The 6,000-nt window shown below is 30.6% G+C and overlaps 1 long non-coding RNA gene across 1 annotated transcript; it reads right to left on the bottom strand.

The window, feature by feature from the left end:
• Positions 1-4,414: 4,414 nt before the first annotated feature.
• LOC127705139 (uncharacterized) lies at positions 4,415-5,998 on the bottom strand. The gene is made up of 2 exons (XR_007983707.1): positions 5,253-5,998; positions 4,415-4,477 (listed from the first exon to the last, which is right to left on the bottom strand). It is a non-coding gene; the product is annotated as an uncharacterized LOC127705139 (long non-coding RNA).
• Between the last annotated feature and the right edge of the window lie 2 nt (positions 5,999-6,000).

Raw genomic sequence — 6,000 nt, 5'->3', positions numbered from 1 at the left:
AGAAATTAAACTTCTGTCACATATTAACAATATAACAGGTAAAGCTTTGATAATCTGGTCACCTGTAATTACATTTACCTGTAAAAATGAAACTTTTTTTGTTCAAGATTTAGAAACAGAACGAAAAGCAACTCTTGCCGAGGTTTTCTCCTGTTTCTTAGCGAGTACACATACATTTAGTATTTCCGACAATGTATATTCATTGTTTTTATCCTACAATTTACAACTGGCGCTTTAAGGTTTAGTTTTTAAATCCAGGGACAGTCTATACTATAGAAAGTCCCTGTTATTGAATCCAAGTCTCTGATTTTTAACATTTTTAAAAATAAAATCTACCTGGTTTAAACGCGGACCGCGAAGTGGACCCTAAATTGAACTGTCACGGCAGAAACAGAAATATTTTCATTACTTCTTCTTCCTGGTACGGGAAATTACCGTTTGCTCAATATGGAGGTGGAGTGACAAGAGACTTTATTTGTACAAGTAAAAATAAACAAAACTTTATTTGGTGAACTTGTTATTTATACAATATTTGGTTGATAGCAGTATAAAAGCAGGCCTGGTGTTTCGTAGTTATTTTTGTTATTGATATTTTCCACTAATCTAATTCACCTACAAGCTTGCTGTAACGTATGCTCATTGTATATAAAAGCGCTCAAACAACTCTTATATATATAGGTGGCGTATTTATTAATATAAGAAAATGATTTTTTAATATTACAATATCAACCTGAATATTTAATATTACATATTTATTATTTAATATTAAAAAATAAGACCATATATTAATATTAGAAAATGATTTTTTAATATTAGAAAATAAAACCTATTTATTAATATAAAAAAAATGACTAGTTTTTAATATCAAAAAATATTTTTTAATATTAAAAATTTGATTTATTAATATTAAAAAATAATTTTTAATATTAATAAATGATTTATTAATATCAATAAATAGGGAATAAATTCCACAACGGCTTTCCATACATGTAACTATTGTTACAAATTAAGAAATTGCATTATGTATAATTATCGCGGATAATCCCTTCCATACTGAGTAGGGATTCAAACATTTTTAGTTTGGTTTTTGTTAAAGACACATTTTCTATTGGAGAAAGATATTAAAAAATTGTAAAAACTTTAGTACCTTTCTTATAGAGCCAATTCAATGTGGGATGAAGTTAATTTCCAAGAGGCTTCAATTGGATTTCCAAGATATTTATATTTTAAAACCTTTTCTAGTTTTTCACCATTTAAGTAAAAATTATATTTATTACATAACATATATTCTTCTGTCGAAAGACCATTATTTAATTTTTTTGTGTATTTATTGTGACTTTGAGCTGTCATTTATCTATAGAAAAAAAATATATTCTATTCTATAGAGTTCTGTAAACCTTCAGTAGTTTCAGATAATAACAGAATATAATCTGCAAATATAAGGCAGTTCAATGACATTTTTCTCAAAGTTACTGGTTTACGGTTTTCATCAAATATTCCTAGGGGCCTCGGTGGCCGAGTGGTCTAAGTAGTTACTACTGTAATCACTGGCCAGTCAACACTGATGTTATGAGTTCGAACCCCGCTCGTGCGGGTGCACTCGACTGCAATCTTAATTGACTAGGATTGTCAGTTTTCCTATCGAAGGTCTGTGGTTTTCTCCGGGCACTCCGGCTTCCTCCACCAATAAAAACTGGCCGCCACGAAATAGCCCAAAAGCGGTGTTTAAAAGTGGCGCTAAAACACCAAAAAAAAAAATCAAAAAATCAAATATTTCTGGTAGCTCATTTATGTATACATTAAATAAGTTTGGACTCATATTATCCCCTTGTTTTTCACTCCTCTATCAATAGAGACATATTCAGATAAATTTTCCTTTGATTTCGCTGAAGCTTCAGTATTTGTATACATGCTTTTTATAAAGTTCATACCAATGTTCTCATATTTTGTTATTTAATACAAAAGACCTAACCTCCGCACTGAATCAAATGCCCTTGTTTAGGTCTACAAAAAATCCATAAATCTTTTTCTTTTTAAGGTTTGTATATTAAACAGATCAGTATTTACAATAAACACGCCATCTGAAGTCCTACTGTTCTTCTTAAGGGCATACGATACAATTTTGATCCCATGTTGATTTTTTTACGAAAATTTGCATACAAGCTATTTTTCACATAGTAAATTCAAATATGTAATAAAAAATATACATTCATGTGCTTCTTTAAGAGATAAATGGGGTCAAAATTTTAGACATTTACTCAAAATTTCTATCCTTTGGATAAACATACGAAACTTTTTTGTTTCAAAAGATAAACACAAGCGGATTTTTGTTAAAACATTTGGAATATCTTCTCAACACAAGAATGCTCTAAAATTGTATAACCATTCTTTTGAAATAATTAATTTTTATCAAAGTTTCAGGATTTTAGAAAAAAAAACTGTTTTTTTTGCTGTATGTTTATCTAATTTAAAAAAAAAATGTTGTTGACTTTTTCATAAAAACTGGTACAAATAATCTTCATAATTACGTAAGAAAAACTTATGTCATTTTAAAAAGAGGGGTCCATGAACTTGTTTTCAAGTTAAATCAGTCTGAATGATAAAAATCAATCGAAAAATGCATCTTTTCCTGATATGTCGCAGTTTGACGACGTGAAAAATAACATTTTACGTTAGCAACGTCATTACCTCCCCTTTAACTGTATCATATGCCCTTAAAGCCTAGTCCAACCCTGGCCTCAGTCACTTATTTTGTTGTTGTTGTCAGTGACAACAAAAAAAAAAAAAAAAAAAAAAAAAAAAAAAGTCCCTGAGGCCAGGGATGGACTACCTTAAAGCCTAGTTGTTGGTGGCATAAGGCAGATTTTACAGTATTGTGTTCTGCCTCCTACTTCCATGATAAATAATTAAAGAAGGCATTACACGAAAAAAAATTATATTTTCTGAAAATTTATTATCAGTAGATCATAATTCTTCAAAAAAGGAGTAAATAATGTAAGAGATTATTGAATGGTTGCCAAGGAAACAGGATACCCACATTTTCTCCTTTTGCACCCTGGTCCAAAATTTCATTAATTTTGGTTTAAAGCCTTTAACCAGCAATAAAACCAAAATAAATTCTGAAAGGTAAAGGGTTTAGGAAGATATTCAGCATCTTTCACATTACTATTTCTAATATATTAGTGGAAAAAAAATATGTTTAAGATGATGGACATGTGACATATGGAAAATGGGACAAAAGTTTATGTTTTTCAAAGTAAATGACATCTAATACACAGTAAAAAGAACTGAATAAGTATAAAGTTGCATGTGTTGCCAATATTTACTTTTTACTAGTTTAATTTGTGCCAGATTCTTAAAAGAAAACATGTTTTGAATTAAGGCTGTTGCTAATGTGACGGAGACAAAAATGAGTAACGTTAGCGACATTTGGACATGTCACATTAGCAACAGCATCTTTAAAAAATAAAATGTATGCACACAGTCGTGCTTTATAAATGCTTTGAGTAATTAAATTGTACAGTCTGGTTTAGAATATCTAAATATACAGAATGTCATTGGCAGGTGTACTTTGTATCAAATGAATACACAAGAAACCAATTTGTAATAGTAACATTAGCAACATCTTCTTCAGTAATACATTAAGAAAATTTGCTATCTAGATGGGTCGCACTAAATAGGGCCAAAATTGTTACAGGAGGTGAAAAATAAGATTCATGATATCTTTATCGAAAAAGTTTTCAGATGTAACTGAATGATTCTTCTAGATCTGTTCATATCTTTAGTCGTGAACTGAGATGTTGATATGATATGAGTACCAAATGCAATAAGAACTGTACTTTGTACCAGACTGACACACCAGATTTTATGGATGGATGGATTAAGTATTGTTTAACGTCCAGTGTCAACCTAGTATGTGCACATCAGAACGAGAACAAGTTGATGTAATATGATCTCTGCTTTGTACTAGACCGACACGCTTAGATGGATTTTCCACAAAGACACATTATACAGACTCTGTTGCCTCTGTAAGCTGACCTTTGCTTTTACTCCTAGATGCTTTTGGCTTGGATGAGAAGCAGCAAAGACCCAATTTTAATGTCTTATTTTATCTGGCTACGAATTTAACCTGCAACCTTTGGCACTCAAAACAGAAGGGGGATATGGATTATTTATGAAGCACAAGCCAAAATGCCCATGTAATGTCTACCAAGAAACATCAAACAACAGAAGAATGAACAATTTCAAATCAATTCGCAGTGAAGATGGAAATACCATAGTGATCAATGCCTCAATGACTTTCACCATGGATTTTGGTAAAGAAAGTCTTTTGTAGTCTTCAGAACACCTTGCTTTGCCCATTTAATTCATGATGCATTTGCATTCAAAAGTCGAAAATACTGCCTAGACTAAGAAGCTTAAAAATATTTTAATGTTTGAAAAATTTATCGTCTCTGTTAGTTCTGGAGGACTTCATCTGAAAGAAAATAAATTGAAAATATTACTGGTATATGAATACAATTTAAAAAATGAACAACTATTAAAAATTTTAAAATGTATTGAAGTACTGCCTTCAAATTTACTTCAATCAAGACATAGTTTTTTGCCGAATGCTTTCAGTATATATGGTAATTAAAGATATGTTGTCATCATTAATTATAGCTAGAACAGTTCAAGTTACCATCTTCTTTTAATGATTACCCGAGATTATGCTAAGATACCCCTGAAAATCAAATGTATGTTTACCATTTGGTAAATTTGTCTGTGAGCAATGACTTTTATGCCAATTTTGACAATTTTAAGAACTGGACTAATTTTGGCAATTAATATACTAAGTTGTTATTATAAAAATAGAAGATGTGGTATGAAGCTCTTCGAAAAGGAAAGACTATTACCTTCAAATATATATATAGTAATGAGCGCCCCTTCATTACTATATTAGACTGTTTTAATTTTCTTATATAACATCACATCAACAATATACTGTCCCAAAGTAACGATCGCTACATAAAAATCTGTCCATGTTATACCGTTCGCATCAAATTATTAAAAGAAATGTATTTTGATGAACTAGAAGACTCAACTGTACGTAAAATATGGTCAAATCTCATTGGGAGATGAAAAACCAAAACAAAAGTTTCTTAATGTGACATTTAAATGACATTACTTGATTCAACGTTTTGTTGCGAATGTCTTTTTGATGGACGGAATACAATAAAGGACCTCGTGTAACGATATAACAGACAACTTACCTTCTTTGCTTTCCCATTATGTGAGGGAACCGGCTCCGCATCCATTTCTGCAAAGGGCGATATCGTAACTCCTATACAGGAGAGTTACAGATCTAAATATATATTGCTAACGTGACATTGATTTGGACGGAAACGTAGAGCAGTAACGTTCGCAAAAACTAAAACAGCCAATGATATTGATTCAGAAAGTCCTTTGACCCCCTTTCGTCATCAAAATTTAATGTGATTGCTATTTATATCAATTATTTATAAAACCCGAGTTAAAAATAACAACGGGCCGTCTGAGAACCAACAAATAAATTGCGATCGTAACATACCACAATGGACGAAAAAGATGTGACGTTCGCAATAATATTATTAAATTACCTTTTTTAGCCTTTACCAATAAAAATGTGCCTTAGAATTATAATTAAAACACAAAAGAATACTTTTTATTAAAATATAAGTCCATGTTATTAGGCTCCACTTAAAAATAATACTTTAAAATTCCACTCCAAATAAGCTAGATGTCAGTCAAGTAGGTCACAATGTCTATTCAATGTCCAATATTTTGAAATTGAAAACCCACTAATTCTAACAAAAAACATAAACACAGGGTGATTTTTATTTTTATTTACTTAGAAAGACACCTTTTATTAAATAAAATAATGCATTACTTCATTTCACACTCTGTTTCACAGTTTCAGCAATACCTTTTTTGATGGATACAAAAAAGCAATACTTCCTTTTTATTGTAAAATCTGCCATA

The sequence above is a fragment of the Mytilus californianus genome, unplaced genomic scaffold, assembly GCF_021869535.1.
Source record: "Mytilus californianus isolate M0D057914Y unplaced genomic scaffold, xbMytCali1.0.p SCAF_6, whole genome shotgun sequence".
NCBI classification, from domain to species: domain Eukaryota; kingdom Metazoa; phylum Mollusca; class Bivalvia; order Mytilida; family Mytilidae; genus Mytilus; species Mytilus californianus.
The sequence above is the reverse complement of the archived record's forward strand: the minus strand, read 5'-3'. Positions and strand labels throughout refer to the sequence as shown.